The sequence below is a fragment of the Lupinus angustifolius genome, chromosome LG06 (genome assembly GCF_001865875.1).
Source record: "Lupinus angustifolius cultivar Tanjil chromosome LG06, LupAngTanjil_v1.0, whole genome shotgun sequence".
NCBI lineage: Eukaryota > Viridiplantae > Streptophyta > Magnoliopsida > Fabales > Fabaceae > Lupinus > Lupinus angustifolius.
This window is the reverse complement of record NC_032014.1, coordinates 27398083-27416083: the sequence shown is the minus strand read 5'-3', so window position 1 is coordinate 27416083 and position 18001 is coordinate 27398083. Positions and strand designations below refer to the sequence as shown.

At 31.8% G+C, this 18001-nt stretch overlaps 1 pseudogene; it reads left to right on the top strand.

Moving 5' to 3' along the window:
- LOC109350572 lies at positions 457-16137 on the top strand (annotated as a pseudogene).

The following is an 18001-nucleotide window of genomic DNA, read 5'->3' as shown; positions in this document are numbered from 1 at the left end:
GTTGATTTAGGGTTGGCCTTGGTTGGAATTGATTTGGACTTGGTTTGATGGTTATGAATTCGGTTTGGTTGATTGATGAAGAAAGATTGCATATTTTTTATTTAAACTTTTGGGATTTGAAACTCTTGTGTGGTTTCATCCCAAAATGCAATGGCTTAGGTCTTTTTTTGGTAAAGATCTTATTTTTGTGACTTTCAGGAAAGAACTGAGCTCTGATGACATGAGTTGTCTCTGATGAAGTATTGTTTCTTATAGAAGTCCTTAACTTTGATTTAAATTTTAGTGTAAGGCTTTTTCCTTGATTCGATTGAGTTTATTATGTGGGGGATTTGTGAGTTGGTCATGGATTGCGATAGTGTTTAGGTCTAGGGCTTCAGATTGGGAATGTGTTTATGATGTGGGTCACAAATTGGTATATGAAAGTAGGTTTAGGTCACGGTTAGGGGGGTATTATGTATGGATTGTGAAGTTAAAGTTGGTGAATGTTTAAGAATATGGAAGAGAGATCTGAGGTGGAATAGGCGCCAGAAACATGGAATGTTTGACAAGCCTTGTGAAGTTCGCCACAAGAGATTGGTTCTCTTGATAAGAACAATAACAGTGGCTCAGCCAAGAAGCTAGGAGAAAACTCACTAACAAAAGAAATATTTCCAATAAAAATCAACTTAGTTTCATTCATGAATAGTGCACGGTTACATATAGGAAGAGTCTTAGAAAAAAGATGACTAAAAGTTTACATTTGAATTCAAATAAAATCCTAACTAACAACATGATAAAAACTAGACTTTTTCCATTTGGTTTTGATTTGCAATTGGTTGTGCTAGTCGAGTTTGTTGAAGTGCTAATTTGCCATGTGTTTGCTTTTGAAATTTGAAAGAGTTTGTTGGCCTCTTGTATTTTGGTTGATCCGAATTGAAATGGGGAGAGTTGCCCAAAGGACTCACATGCCACTTGTCCTTGATAAATTGATTAGTTAATCCTTGAGTCTTCATGATGTATTGTGGCTGAATTGATTGTGAGGAAATTATGTGCCAAAATATCTCAATCCCTTAGATTAAGGATTGTCATCTTATCTTCTATCTATCATCAAGTCCACACGCCTATACCATATCTTTAGGGATTTGGGCGCCTCATCTCCTTATCTTCTTCCATCTTCACGCCAACTTCTATTTGAAATCAAAATGTTTCTTAGCTGTGACTTTCCTACAATGAACCATAAACAAAAATAAATAAAATGTTCCTAATTAAATCACATTATTTAAAAGGGAAATTAACACAACTAATTAATTAAAATTCCTAAACTACTTGTGGGTTAAGACAACTTCCTACTTATTTAGGTGTAATGACATGGTTTCCATGGTGGATCCTCAACCAAGACTTGTTCTCCTTTAAGCTCTTCAACTTGGGTGATGCAATTTAAGGCCTTATGTCATTCCTTGACCCAATTAGGACTTGAATCCATGATGACATACACGAGTTGTCACTAAGCACCTCATGTGGTTTCTTGGCCTTGGTCATGGGTCCTCCCAAGCCATGTAAGGACTCTTTATTGACGTTGGCCCTTACTGGGTATACATCACTAGTTTCTTTGGAATCATCTAAAAGACTGTTCCAATCAACATCACTAAATCCTTCTAGGACAACAGGAAACCTCTGGTAGTGTAATCCAAGTTTCACTATTTTTCTTAAGGCACCTCAAGTCTAATGCAATCAGTGGCATATCGAAGGCTGCCAATAATGCTAGCATACTCAGTTTGTTTTATACCTTCACCAATGTTCTTAAACAATTTTGCACTTGGATCATATAGAATGCTAGATGGTTTACAATAAAAATAATTATATTTCTTTAAGATCTTCTCAATATTGTGAGTGTGATCCAAAGAGATTTTTTGACTTAGTAATATTTATACCAATGATTACATTTCTCTCTTCAATGTCTTTCATATCAAAGTTGTTACACAATAATGATTTGACATTATTCACAACATGATTGTTGGAACCAAATATGACAAGGTCGTCAACATAGAGACATATGATAATACAAATGTCATTTTATGACCTATAATAAATACATTTGTCACTTTTATTCACCTTAAACTCATTCGAGAAAATTAAATTGTTAAAATTTTCATTCCGCGGTTTAGGTACTTGCTTAAAATCATTTAGGGACTTATCTAACTAGCATACCATATTTTTTGTACAAAGATTACAAAACATTCAGGTTATTGCATATATATTTCTTCTTCCAAATCACCATTTAAGAAAAGCGATTTTAACATCCATTTGATACACTACTAAGTCAAGTATCACAATGAATGATATTATTACTCTAATGGATGTTATTCTTGTGATAGGTGAAAAGGTGTTGAAGAAATCTACATTATCCTTTTGCCTAAAATCCTTGGCTACAAGGTGAGCCTTATATTTGTTCACTCTATCATCGAGTTTTAGTTTCTTTTTCAGTATCTGTATAGAACCTATTGGTTTGCAACTAGGAGGCAAGTCAAGATTGGATGGATCTTATTATGATGTATAGGTCATATAATCAGGCACATACTGTTTAACATATCTTCCTCTTTTTCTTCTTCTAGATTCTATTTCTAACCTTAATTTTAATCATTGTCCCTAAGCACAAGTGTGTGACTAATTGAAGTTACCCCACTATTTCTCAATTTGAAAGAGAAATTATTTTCTTTTAAATCAGCATCGTTAGACTGAATCATCACTTTTGTGTTTATATCATAAAACTTGTACACCTTGCTGCTTATAGTATACCCAATGAATACACATTCATAGACTCTACTGATGTAACTGCTTGGAGTTTGAGATTCATACATAATCCATACAACCCCAAGTTCTATTATTTAATATCTCAATTGGGGAAATTTTTCTCTTAGTTTTGGGAATTCTATTTAGCATATAACAAACAATTAATAAAATTTCCCCCACCAAGAAGATGATGCACCAAAACTTAGCATTATAGCTACAACTAATTCAGTTAACGTTCTTTTCTTCCTTCCAGCTTTACCATTCATATCATGTGAATAAGGTGTAGTTGTTTTATGAATAATATCATTCAATTTATTAAAATATTTGGACATACTAGAGTCATACTCAGTGCCTCTATCACTTCTGAGTTTCTTTATTTTCTTATGGAGTTGGTTTTTTTATTTTACTCATATATAACTTAAATATGTCAAACACTTCACTTATTGTTCATAACATATACACAATTATTGTCGGAGCAATCATCAATGTAGGTGATAAAATAATGTTTTCCATTTTTGGTTAACCTCTCATATAATTCATAAATATCAAATCCAAAAGTTCAAATTCTTGCACTATTGATTTATGTGATTTTTTTGTTATTTTAGCTTGACTATTAAATTCACATTTTCCAAGATCATTTATAGATAACTTTATAATTAAGCCTAAGTTACAGAATTTGAAAATTGAATGTTTGTTAATATGAAAGAGTCTAGTATGTCAAATATAAGAATTACACAACATATAAACTGAATAAGAAATTTTATTCAAAATGAAATCAAGATTCATTTTTAACATGCCATTAGTGGCATATCTTTTCCCTACAAACACCTTAATCCTAATAAGAGTATACAAGTCTGCCCTTATGGTTTGAGGTAAAACTAGCTTTATTCATAAGAAAATTAGAGACTAAAATCTTCCTCATCTCTAGAGTGTGTATAACATCTTTAAGAATCAGAGTCTTTCCAGAGGTATACTTCAGCTCTACATCACTAATACCAGCAACAACAATGGTGTGGAAATCACTCAATAAAACTTTCTACTCATGGACATTCATGTATATTTTGAACATATCACGATCATAGTAGACATGACAAGAGGCACCAATGTCTACCCACCACCCATTTGACCCTCCACCCATATTAACCAGAAATAATACCAATATAAGTGGTTCATCAATCATGTTCGCTTATGCAGGATCATTCATTGGTTTTTTCGTGCACTTTCATGCAATGAGACCTGGTTTACCATATTTGAAGTAAAAGAATGTATCACTAGAATCATTCTTAACAACTAGTGTAGCATAATGGATCTTTTGGGGGTTCAAATTCTTGTTGTGGTTAGTGTTGTTATTCTTATTCCCATTGTGGTTCTGATTCATAAAGTTATTGTCAAAATGCTCTAGAGCCACACTTGAGAATTTCTTCTTAGTGTTGTTGTTATAGACAATCAATACTTCATCTCTCTTGTCATGTTTGTGAGCCTATTCCCCAATACGTAAACTAGTGATCGGAGATTCCATAGAGAATTCTTTTGTCTTATGTCTCATAAGGTTTTTAAAATCTTTCCAACAAGGAGACAGTTTGTCAATAATGGTTGTCACTTGAAATTGGCATCCAAGGGCAAACCATCTGATTTAATTTCATGAGAAATTTTCTGTATCTCATGAGATTGAGATTATACTAATTTATCATCACTCATTTGATACTTGAGGTAGCAGCTAACAATATACTTTTTAGTCTTTACTTCCTCTATATCATACTTCTTTTCAAGTGTATATCCAATTAATTTGACAGACTTATATAGACTATAATAATTATAAAGAACATCAGAAAATTCATTTATTATGGAATTCTTACATAAGTAATCATTTATATTCCAGATAGTCATTTTATCATTTTCCTATTTCTCAGCTTTATCCTGCACCACTTGGATGTCAATTTCAGAACATGGATAAATTTTCTCATCGTTAATAAGAATTACATTTTGTGTTGCTAACATTTGAAATTAATCCTATCAAACCAAAAAGAGTTTGTGTTACACATGCATATGTTCCAACACTACGTTTCATATAGTGCCACTCTGTGAATACCATATGTCTTATACCTTACTAATTCTCATGTGTTATTGTCGATCCACTAGTAATAATATATCCTTCTCCATGATGTCGTGAAAACGCCATGAGGATATACTATTTCTCATCTAAGACAAGGTAATGCTCTCTGACAACGAGAGAGACATTGTCAGCTCATGTCTTTGTTAAGTGCTAACATGTTACATTTGAACTATCAATTTTGTGGCATTTTAACTCTTTACTTAATCCAATCTCTTGGTTGGTTGATCTTAAAACCTTTAGAGTGTTTGTGTGGGCCAAAACCAGAAGAATTATTGTAATAAGCTAAATTCTGGACAAAAGCAAGGATTCAAACATGAGTAATCCGAGTAAAATTATGACACCACATTTATTCATCGTTGGGTCGAGCTGAAGATTGATTTATCTTACTCATACTAGACCAAATATTTCTTATGCAGTTGATCATCTTAGCCAATTCCTTTCTACTCCCACAGATGATCTCTATCAAGTTGGTTTAAGAGTATTGAAGTATCTCAAGAATGCTCCTCATAAATGATTGTATTTCCCTACTTGTTGCGATACAAGCCTCAAAGGCTTCAATGATTCATATTAGGGATCTTGCCTTGATACAAGGAGATTCATTACTAGTGTTTTCTTATTCCCTACTTAATCCATGAAAAGCAAAAGATAAATGACTATCTTTAGATCATCTATATAAGAAGAATAAAGGGCTTTAACATTGGTAGGTTATAAACCACAATGACTTACTTATCTTCACTTATCTTATGATCCAATCAACCTTGTGCTCGTCTACTTCGAAAATCAATCTTCACTTATCTTATGATCCAATCTAGTATTTCATGAACAAACTAAACACAACGAGATGGAATGTCACTCAATTCGAGAGAAAGTCCTTAATGGTATTGTTCACGTTTTGCCTATTTCTACACACTCTCAACTTGCAAATGTTCTAATTAAAGCTTTGGACACTGGTTCTTTCACTTCAATCATTTACAAGTTAGGAAAAATCTAACATAAACATTCCAACTCTCGGGGGATGCCAACCCAACAACGAAACCTAGATGCAGAAGTGAAGAATGACCTTGGCAAGTTGGAGGAGCATAAGAAAGTCTCAAGTAATAAAGGAGAAAAGTGAAATTTGAATACAATTAGTAGATTAGGCTTGCAATTCCAACGTAATATAGATAGCTTAGTTAGGAAGCAACTTGCATAAATGTGGTTACTTTGAATTGGTTATTGAGTTAGCTAGTGAATTGGTAGTTACCATTCTTCGCTTTGATTTCCAATGTATACATTCTTGTAACTATAGTTATTTTATTCAATGGATAATATACCCCAAAAAAAATTCAGGAAGTTTCCCTTTCAATTTCATCCTTCAATCTTGCAATTTCTCACCTTAACTAGTCTATCTTCACTTACAAAAATGCACTCGTAACACTTATATTAATAAGAACAAATGCTAATGGTGTGCTTGTTTTACCCATTTTTTGTTTTCATTTTTATTGAAAATAGAAAATATAATTGAAAATATTTTTGGTAAGTTATAACTCAAAATATTTTCTAGAAACATTTCCTAGAAATGCTGAAAATTTGGAAACATGAAAAAAATTGTTTTCATCTTTTCCCTCAAAAATTCTGGAAACGTGGGAAATGGAATGAAAAACATACTTTATGAAAGTGGATTATTTAACCATATCCTTTTCTTCCTCAATGATAACATACTCCTTAGTCTGTTAGAGAAATTACTCTTCATCCGAAATCCATAGAGTAAACACGGAAGTCCTTATGACCATGGCTTTGTTCCGAAAGCCGAATGTTTATGCCCATACATAAACCCGAATGGAACAACCATGGTCCAGACCGAAGAAACCCCAAATGAGTTCATAGTGAAGATGAATAACATACCTTGTTGAGCCATTTCCGGAATCTCGAAGGTATGAGGGTGCGATGATCTTCCAGATGATAGAGCGCCGGATGGTTTTCCTTAGTTTCTCTCTAGAGGGGAATGAGAGAATGTGCCTTAGTTTCTTGAGTGTGTTGTGTGGTGTGTAAGAGGAGAGACCTTATCTTCATGCCTTATGTGCCTTATGGATGAGTGGATAGTGTTATCCTATTCTGGATAACACTATTCTCATCCTACCTTATTCTCCTCCACCTTTACACTTGAAAACTTGTTGCTCTACAAATGGGACCATAACCCATAAAAGTAACCCCGTAGTGGTTACTACTTTAGTTGCAATAATTCTGATTCAGTCCCTTCATCAAATCAGAAATTGCCCGAAGGTATCTACACTTATATTATTTCATGACACATATGCCCTTAGCCACCAAATTAATTACTGAAGATCATTTTATATTTTGACTAATTACATAATGGCCATAACACAATTATAGAATTATATCTGTGACCCATAAATTGTCAGAAATTCTAACATAGTCTCCTTGGTGTTCTACATCACTTTTGCATGGAACTTATGTTTTTGCAGTGGATTCATGTGGTTCGCCTTTCTTCAATCTCAAACATGGTAAATCTCTTTCATTTGGTTTTTTGCTTGTTTCCTATTTTACAACACCCAATCACACTCAATACTGTCCACTTTTCTCCTCCAACTTATGAACAGTATTATATTAACCTCTTATCACATATTCCTTTCTAATTCAAACCCACAAGTTTGATCATAAAAAATATTTAATCTTTCAAGCCATTTGAAATAGATACAATATGTTGTGATAATAAGGTCATATATTAAGTATTTATTTTGAATTGATTTATAGGTTGCATGTTTTGTTTTTGGTTAAATTCCAAATAAACTTTACAAGGTATGAGTCTTTCTTGGTTGTTGGTTTATTATGGTGTGTTTATTGGTGGTTCTTTTATAAGTGTGTGGCTTCATTAAATTCTTGTATTTTAGGTGCATAGGTGAGTAGTGTTCTTTAAATCTCCTAATATAGATGTTCAGAATCTATTGACTACTCTTGAGAAATTTCTAGTTGACAAATTTGCTAATGAGTTATCCACTTTCACCCAAGATGTTTCATCATATTAATTATGGTTGCTTAGATATTCCTAAACTTATATTATTTTAATGTTTTGCACTTTGATTTATCATTTGGAGTTATAAATGTTACATTTTTGTAAATGTATAAGATTTGTTTCTGCTAATGATATGATTATTTTATTGCTACTATTATTAACTAGCAAATATTAATTTCATTTAGAAAGTTATTATTAAATTATTGAATATATCAGGGTCATGAGAAGAATGTGTATGAAAATAACTTTGGATAAAACCGTAGCAAATTTAATTAACCATGATTAAATGTGTGGAAATCAATCATAAATAATAACTTTGAATAAGTTGTGGCTAACATGACTGTGGCTCAAAGAACAAATTAGTGACAATTGAAATTGTGGTGGAATAAACTAGCCCTTGACTAAATTATTGTTGCAACATTTTAGAAAAGCGTAGCTATATTATAAAATGATTGGGGCTAATTTTTTGCAACGCCATTAATTGCTTTAGTAGAAGTAGTTGTGACTAACATGATCTTTTTATGTATTGAAAGAAAGAACGTTATCTACATAAGTACCTACAACAAGTAGTTAATGAAGTCATGCACTTATAACACAACCATCAATAAACACACCATAATAAATCAACAACCAAAAACAGCTTATACCTTGCAAAGTTCATTTGGACATTTAACCAAGCACAAAACATGCAACCCATAAATCAATTCAAATAAATACATAATACTTGACCTCACCATCGCAACATATTGTATCTATTTCATGTTTTATAATATCAATAAAAATCTAAAATCCAAAACATAAAACACACAGGTACCCAATTTCAAATGGCTTGAAAGGATGAATATTTTTTATGAACATACTTGTGGGTTTGAATTAGAAAGGAATGTGTGATATGAGGTTAATATAATACAGTTTATAAACTGAAGAGAAAATGTGGACACCATTGAGTATGATTGGGTGTTGGAAAAGAGGAAACAAAGACATGCATTGGTTGAGGTTGAAGAAACGCCAACCACAACGATCCACAACAGAAATAGAAGTTTCATACAAGAGTGTTACAAAACACAAGGAGAATGAAGGGTATCTGACTAATGAGGAAGAAAATTATGTGGTTAAATAGTTTACTTTCATAAAGTGCATTTTTTCATTCCATTTCCCATGTTTCCAGAATTTTGAGGGGAAAAGATGAAAATAATCCTTTTCACATTTTCAAATTTTCACCATTTTTAGAAAATGTTACTATAAAATATTTTCAATTATAACTTATCACACATATTTTCAATTATATTTTCTATTTTAAACCAGTGGCGATCATGATGTTAAATTTAGAAGGATGACAATATTTAATTATAATTTATACTTAAGATTAACTAGTAACAAAAAATATTAAGAAACATACATAATTGTTTTAATATTTCAAAATAACATATTAATTTTAAATAACAATAATTGACAATTAAAGATGTTAAAGAAAATTGTGCATTCATTTAAAGTGTTAGTCTTCGTTGTTTTAAAGAGATAAAGTCATTCATGATTGAATTAGAAGAAAAAATTCAGCTATTTTCTTTTCAATATAAATCATCATTTTTTGGTTCCAATGTACCAAAAAAATCATCATATTTTCTGCAAGAAATTCATCTTCTATATTGCTATATAATTTTGTTTGATTGTCTTTATTACTGAAAATTATATTTTCATAGTAGTTGAACACTTGAATCATAATAGTTAAGATATGATGAATAACTCGACCAAACAAGTAATATGCATTAACATTCACCATTTTATCAAAGTTGCATTTAATTCATAGATGATTGAGAGCTTTTCAAACCTAAATGGCTAAAGACATCAATAATAAAATGTTGAATTGACATATCAACATAATATCTTACTCACCGAAATATGGGTAGAATTTTTGCACAAAATACATATATTAACAATATTAAACGATTTATAAAAAATCCTTGGGAACTTGAGACTTTTACTTCAAAGTTTGATAAAGACAATATGTGATCCTCATATCTATTTTATTATATGTAAAACCATTACGAACTCAAATGAAATTATAGTATTATAAGCAACATTAATATCTACACATGTATAAAAGATCTATTATTTTTCGAAGAACTACACAAATTACATTTTACATATTTATCAAGCACATAAATTGAAGAAAAATGTAAGCTTATATGATTATTTCCATGAAGATAGTTTTTGATGTAGGTAATTAGATTAAAAGTAATTTAATAAATAAATAAAAAATTCAGGGGGCGATAATTGCCCCCACATGTTCCTTCTAACATCTACCTCTGTTTTCAACCAAAATGAAAACATAAAATGGGTAAAGGAAACACTCTCTTAACTACTTTCCTCTGTTGTCCAAAGTGGTTGTATCTAATTTTAAGACTCAAACTTGTTTTCTATAAAGTATATATTTGGTTCACACTAAAAAAAATTAATATTAGTTAAGGAGACTAAAATAATAATTAATTTTATATTGTGCAGATAAATATTCAAATAATAGAGTGATTTTTATAGATGACAATAAGCTTGAATGGGTCCAAGTAGTGCACTATTTGGACCTGTCTCGCTGCTTCACTTTTGAACCTATATCCGCACGAATATTCGTTAGATCTACTACTCGCAGATCCTTGGTACTCAGTGAAGCTAAGAGTACACAGAAATTCAGAAAATATTAAAATAATTGCAAGTAATTTATGAAATTGTGTATTTATTTTCTACAATCCTATATGTTATTTAAGCAATCAAAAAGAGAAAAAATTATAAAACATATTTAAACACAATTTAAATTGACTATTAAACACAACTTATTTTACTTAAACAAACATAAAAAAACTTTCATATTATGATAAAAATTTATTTAGTCAAAATTGTTTAATCAATCTAACAATACATCAAATATTACTTAACAACATAACATTAGTATATAATATCACTATTTAAATACATAACAATCACATTTATGGATTAATATGATATTACAATTATGGATTAACAATATAACATTACAATTATAATTAAGATCAGATTATATATGTTGCAATATATATAATACATTGTTATTGTAAATATTTTTACACACTCACTACATCATCCATCATTCATTTCTATTACTTGTATTTAAAAATCAAGAATGATTTAATTTTAATAGTGAATGATATAATGACAGAGTAAAAAACTCTTAGAATATGATTCATACATTTATATATATATATATACATGTATTGGAAGGAATAATGGGTCCAAATAGCTCGGAATACCTCATTTTTTGGAGTCAAGCTCATCCAAAAATGACTCTCAAAATCTAGGATCGCAATCATAAGTGAGCTCAAAAAACAAACCCAACCCTTTACATGTATTATACATGAGTATTGGCAAATTCTATTACCATTTCCATTACTAGTGATTTTTTACTCAAAATTCAATAATAGCTAATAGTAATAAAAAATAATAAAAATCTAAATCACGTCTACTAAGAGTATCTTCATCAACAAACAATATTTTCATTCTTATTTAGGTCTTACATATTATTTTGTAATTTATTATAACTTCCGATAAAATAAGAACAATATCTATTTTTCTCTCATAAAATAAACATCATTCTTATTCTTAGTCTTATTTAGGTCTTATAATATACCACACACTTTTATATTTTACAGTGCATATAACAAATTATTAAGAATAATTATCAATAAATATAAATTTTTGTTGTAAATTACAAAAATAAAATAAGTGGACACAAATAAATAAACAAAATATTACATTAAGCAAAACACACTAAATATAATTTCAAAATATAAGAGAAATTAAAACATAATAACTTGAAAGATAAATAAAATACATAAAATAGATAAATTACATCAAAACACATGAATTTCATTTCTCATAAGCAAGAAGTAAAACAATTGTGAATGCTCTAAGAATTTTTGCATGTTTTATGCAGTGAGCTAAAATCTGGATTGACAATAAGCATCTATAGCGCATTCTCTCTACAACTCTACCTATACATCTTTATTTTTCTTTGGTATTACAAAGAACTAATCCTTTCAGGTCTGAATATTGTTCCCATGTGGTGTCTAAGAATCAAATTTTTAACCTTTTGGTTATTCTGTAATACAAACACCGGAATAGACCTAGGAATTTAGATCACAGCTTGTAGCACTGGAGAAGGAGCGGTAGCCACGGCGGAGGAAGAGTCGAATCTCTGTACATTATTCGAAAATAAATCAGAAGCGAAACTCAATATTCATGGTCTGAAGCAAAAGCAGAAGCAAGGTAGAGTTAATATGAAAGAGTTGCATTTGTGAACAGTGAAAGCCATTGATTAAAAAAATCAGAACTCTTCACAGTACAGGGAGTGAATATTTGAGAGTGTTATTAGCATTTTTTGTATTGTATTGAGAGTTGTGACATATTATTATCTTTTTTTTGCAGAACTTTTGTAATGCCATCAAGGATGTGCTTTAATCCAATATACAATAAGAAAGGGATCCTTCATCATTCCATCAATGCTACTACTTCTACAGAAGAAAGGTTAGTAGTTTTTCTATCACTGACTCTCTATCCAGAAACCATTAAACAAGGGTGGACCAGTGCACGAAGTACCCGCCTGCTGGGATGAGTAGATGTAGGCAGCCTTATGGCCGACGAAGAAACTCATTCCAGGATTTGAACTCATAACCATTATCGTGGCACCGAGGCTTACCTCAAATAAAATTAATGTAACTAATTTTAGAAAAAAATATTTGGGTGCTCCTCTCCTATACATTTGTATCTGATTATTATAGCCTTGTCTAAGTGCATTTAACTCCTCATGCCTTTATCCAGCACTAGTGTATGTATGCATTTCTTATATAGATAAATTCAAAATAGCTAGAATTTTTTATAGAAATGAGTTGGCCTTCTGTTTGACTCTTGGATAGATGAGTAGTCCTTACTACTTTATTTCACCCATTGACCACCATTGAGTTTTGTCAGAATTGTGGCAATTACTCCTAATCAATCATTTATCATTCTAATTATCAAATAAAGAAAGTATTGAATTATTTTCCTAAAATATTGAGTGCATCTACTTTTCCGTTTAATACTTTCTTATTTTAGTATAAGGAGGATTAGCAGAAGAATGCTTTAGGAGGATATAGCCACACTGTTACGATTTTCATAGCGGAACATTTAACTAGCCTTGTTTTGTATGACAGTTGGGCAACGAGTTCTTGTGCGATGGACTCTTTGTATAATATAGACCTCATATCCGATACTATCCCGACAATTTTGGACAACTCAGAAGAGTGGTATCATGTTCAATCAACAAGCATGAAATTAGAAGCCAGTGGAGTTGCACATGTGCAAGGAATTAGCCGTGTTCAACTTAAAGAGAATAGCCACTATTCTGATATGTTTCTCATCAACAGAACTGCAAGCCCTCTTTCTTAGTAGGTAGGCCAATCTTATTGCCCCGTCCTATATTTTCATGTTAATTTGGAAAATGTTATATCTTATATGGGTGAGAGAATATTTTTGAGAGGAACTCCTGAATATTAAAGTGACGGTACAGCACAGAAGTTTGATTGATGAGTTCAAAATATATCCTAAGTAGTTGATTTTGAAGTTTGTATGACAATTTCACTACTAAAGTTTAGTTGTATATCATGACCTTAAATTTGTGTCATTAGAATATTGATATGCTTCATTATATTTTAATTCTATGAAGTATAGGGTTCCTACTAAAACTGGTTGTAATACGAACATGATGAGTATTATCTTGTGTAAGCACTAAATAAACAGTTTCTTCTGAAACTTTGTTCATTTTTCTGAGATGTGAGTGATGATAATGCTTCAGGTTTATGGAATGCAAGGATCGGAACAACCGTAGTGCTATAATGTTGTCACACTCATTTCTGCCCTCAATGTCAGCAAAGAAGCTTAGAGATGCAGCAGAAAAGGTATATATTATCTTTGAAGTTTTTCTTGAAGTCAGTAATTCTGAAGCAGCTTAAGGTTGCATGCTGTTGTATAGTTTCTTCTAAGTATGCATGCTTGTGAATTTTGTTTATATGCTCTTCAAGGACGTTCTAGTAAATTTACTTTACCTGTATTTGGGTACAAAAGAAATTTCATCAAGAAAAAGTAGTGAAGTGCCAGTAAGTGAAGGATAAGACATCCACTAAAATAGAAAAAAGAAAAGAATGAAAAGGTATAGGAAACAATTAAGAATGCAAGTTTCCCAGTGCTTCAGCGCTTCAGCCCTCTGCATATTAGTAATGGTCAATACCTTGAAACAGCCATGAGCAAAGCATCCGAGAGAATCTGTAACTGCTAAAACAGAAATCAGTGAAACTTGAGCTAATGAGTAATCTGACATTATGACATCCAGCTTCTTGCAAAAACCAGCTTAGGGTTTTCAGCAATTGACTGTTCGTTTGCTTCTTTATGAGGACAAATGCTTTCATATACATTAAATGAAAGCAATTGCCCTCTCCGAAAATATCACCTTTTCCAATCTTCCATCGATTCATGATATGTTGGTCTGAAAGTCCTCGAGTAGGGTTGTACTTGTAGATGAATTATATTGTGATCTATTTTTGCTCGCAGTGATAGTGAGGATACAAACAATTAGCTTGAGAATAATTTGTGACATGATTGATGAAATTAATTTATGCAGCCAATAGATGAGTGTTTGTACATATTATTCTTCAAATTTAATCAGTTATTGTGATTCTGATTGTTAATTTTTGATATGTTAATGCTGTAGCACTACTTTAAAAAACATTGTTTACACAGATCAGAGCACTCCTTGGCCATTATGATGCCATACACGTTCGTCGCGGTGATAAGATAAAGACCAGGAAGGATAGATTTGGGGTATCGAGGAGCCTGCATCCTCACCTTGATAGGGATACACGGCCAGAGTTTATTCTCTGCAGAATCAGAAAGTGGGTCCCTCCTGGAAGAACCTTATTCATTGCTTCAAATGAAAGGACTCCGGGATTTTTTTCACCACTTTCTGTTAGGTAACTATTCTCTTCTGCATATGGTTTTCTAGAAATTTGAAACTACTTAAGGTATCTTGCACAGAAATCCAGAATGCACCATCTTTTTTATCCTAAGGCATCTTCTAGAGAAATTTAGATTGCATCATCTGTGATACAAGTCTATCCGGTTTTGGAGGTCTTGCTTGTTAATGGGCAAGGAAACAGTACTTAGAACTTAGGGTGATGATCTGTGCTTGGGTTATGCCAGTGTCACAATCCTGTCCATTAAATTTATGAAAAGATATATAGCTTGCTCTGGCTGCATAGGTAAGTGTTATAATTATCTTAGGAACATGCATATGCTTGTGCTTTTTGTTATAGATAAGTGTGATTTATTACATAAGGCAATAGTTGTTGGGTGATAATATTTAGACAGGCACACTCACACTTCTCAGGGGTGAACTCTGTCCTAATGATAAGGTTGTTTGTCTTGTGATATGATGACTTCAAATATTGGAAACAACCTCTTCGTTTGTGAGGGTAAGACTGAATACATCTATCCTCCCCAAACCTCATAGGTGGGCCTGCAATGAGCCACCCATTTTTCAATAGTGCTTTACAATATCTTTTAACTGCTTTTTGGCAGATCACAGATTATATCACTCTGTTCTTAGATTCAACAGCTTAAGATCACTTGACCATACCTAATCTGTATTCTTTGTAAAAATAAAGGAACAAGGATTAAATCAAGTACTGTTGCATTATGTGCATGGTGATTCAAATTTTCAGGTACAAAATGGCATATTCATCAAACTACAGCCATATCCTGGATCCCTTGATTGAGAACAATTATCAATTATTCATGATTGAAAGGCTTATCATGATGCGTGCTAAAACATTCATAAGAACATATAAGGAAGATGAGATGGATCTTAGCCTCACTGATGAGCCCAAAAAGAACACTAAAGTTTGGCAGATACCTGTCTACAATGCAGATGAACCATGTTAACACTAGTATTACTCAAATTTCTATGTAATCTACATGAAGTTAAAATACTTGCATACCCTTAAAATCTTTAGGAAAATATTCTAGGTAGAGAAAATGTGAAGCTGATTAGTTCATGTAAATTATGGTATTCGTTAGAATAAAAATTTCACGTGTTCATTAAATGCATGTATTTGTCTCCTTGTGAAAATGACCTGACCACTAAATATTTTATCTAATGTTTGCATACTTGATTGTATGCACTAGTCTTGATACATAATTGGACTTCGGATACATTCATAAAGTTGTGTACATCTACTCTTTTTGAATGCTACTCTGTGGGAGTTTCGTGCACTAAGCATTCTTTTTTCTGTGTTGCCTACAATTAAAATGTTATAGCTTTTTCATTTTTGATTTTGTAGCACTGAAATTTGTGGGGCAAGTACTTGGTGCCACATGCCTAATAGGCCAACATGAATGTGTTGCTGATATTTTTTTTTGGTATTACTAAGGGTATCGTTTCATCTTTTTGGTTAAAAAACTAATCTCTTTCGGGGTTTGTGGTTGTTCATCCCAACAAGTGTCGTTCCTAATAAAGGAACCCTCAACCTTGAAGATTCAGTAGGATTTTACACCACTAGACCAACATTTTGTTGGTATTTGAGATGTTGTTGAGGGTGTTGAAGAACAAAACTACCACATTTTATACATTTTACATATTTTACACATTTAATACATGTGTTTTATTAGTTTGTTAATTAGTTTGTTTAGGTAAGTTTGTTATATATCCATGTACTATAAATAAGGTCTTATGTCTTGATTAAATAGTGAGAAAGTTTTACAATATTCATTTTACGCTTCCGCAATATGGTATCAGAGCCTTCATCCTGAAGGCTTTGATCACCGCTGCATATTCTCTAAAAATTATTGTCTTTCTCTTTCATCATCATGCATCAACCATCAAAGTAAGAAGAAGTTGGACTTTGGAGTACAATGACAAATCAAATCACCAACAATCTTTCTTCCATCAAGTTGTTTTGGCTTCTTTATCTATACCAATCATCTTCAAATACTGTTCGTGAGCTCCAATTACAAATCTATACATTTCTTCCACTATATGGTGATAAGATGTGATCGTGAGATGGAGGAAATTCTATGGTTTCCATGGAAATTGAGATTCTAAGTCTTAAAGGGTGATGATTAAGAAGCTTACATGAGAATGGTAAAAAAAAAACAAGAAGAGAAAGAAGATCAAACTTCTACACCTCCGAAGATATATTTACATCATTCTAGTGATGATGGTTTCTATGATGTAGAAGTCATTCGCCGCAAGAGGATCCACAAAGAGAAACTCGATAACCACAAGCGCAAACATTATCATATGCTTCAATAACAACAATATCAAGATCAACAAGATTAACAAGATCAACAACAACAACAAGATCAACAATAAGATCAACAACAATAACAACAACAAGATCAACAACAAGATCAATAACAACAACAAGATCAAGTGATTGAGAAAATCCAATCACGTTAGGATCGAGATTCCGATCAATTACATTGTCACGATATCAAATCGAATTATCAAGCTGGAGTCATTGCCATTTATCCTCCAGTTTGAGGGGGTTGTTGAAGAACAAAGCTACCACATCTTACATATTTAACACATGTGTTTTATTAGTTTGTTAATTAGTTTGTTTAGGTAAGTTTGTTATATATTTATGTATTATAAATAAGGTCTTATGCCTTATCAAAGAATAAGAAAATTTCACAATATTCATTTTATGCTTCCGCATTATTTTTGCAATAGAGGGGATGTTAGTAAATGGTTGCTACTTACATCCTACTTAGAGTCTGTTTGCATGTTGAGTTTTGGAGAAGAATGAAAGGAAATTGAAGGTTTGAAAGACATAAAATATACTTATGAAATGACTCTAGAACTTTCTATTTCTTTCAATTTTCTTTCAAACTTCAATTCGCAAACAATCCCCTAAGGATTCATGTAGCCCTAGTAAATAATGTTTATGATTATCATTCTCATTGCAACTTACTTTTCTGAAAATCTATATTTTGTTTCTTTTTATCAGATTGGACGTATACACACAAACTGAAGATACCAACGTCTTAAC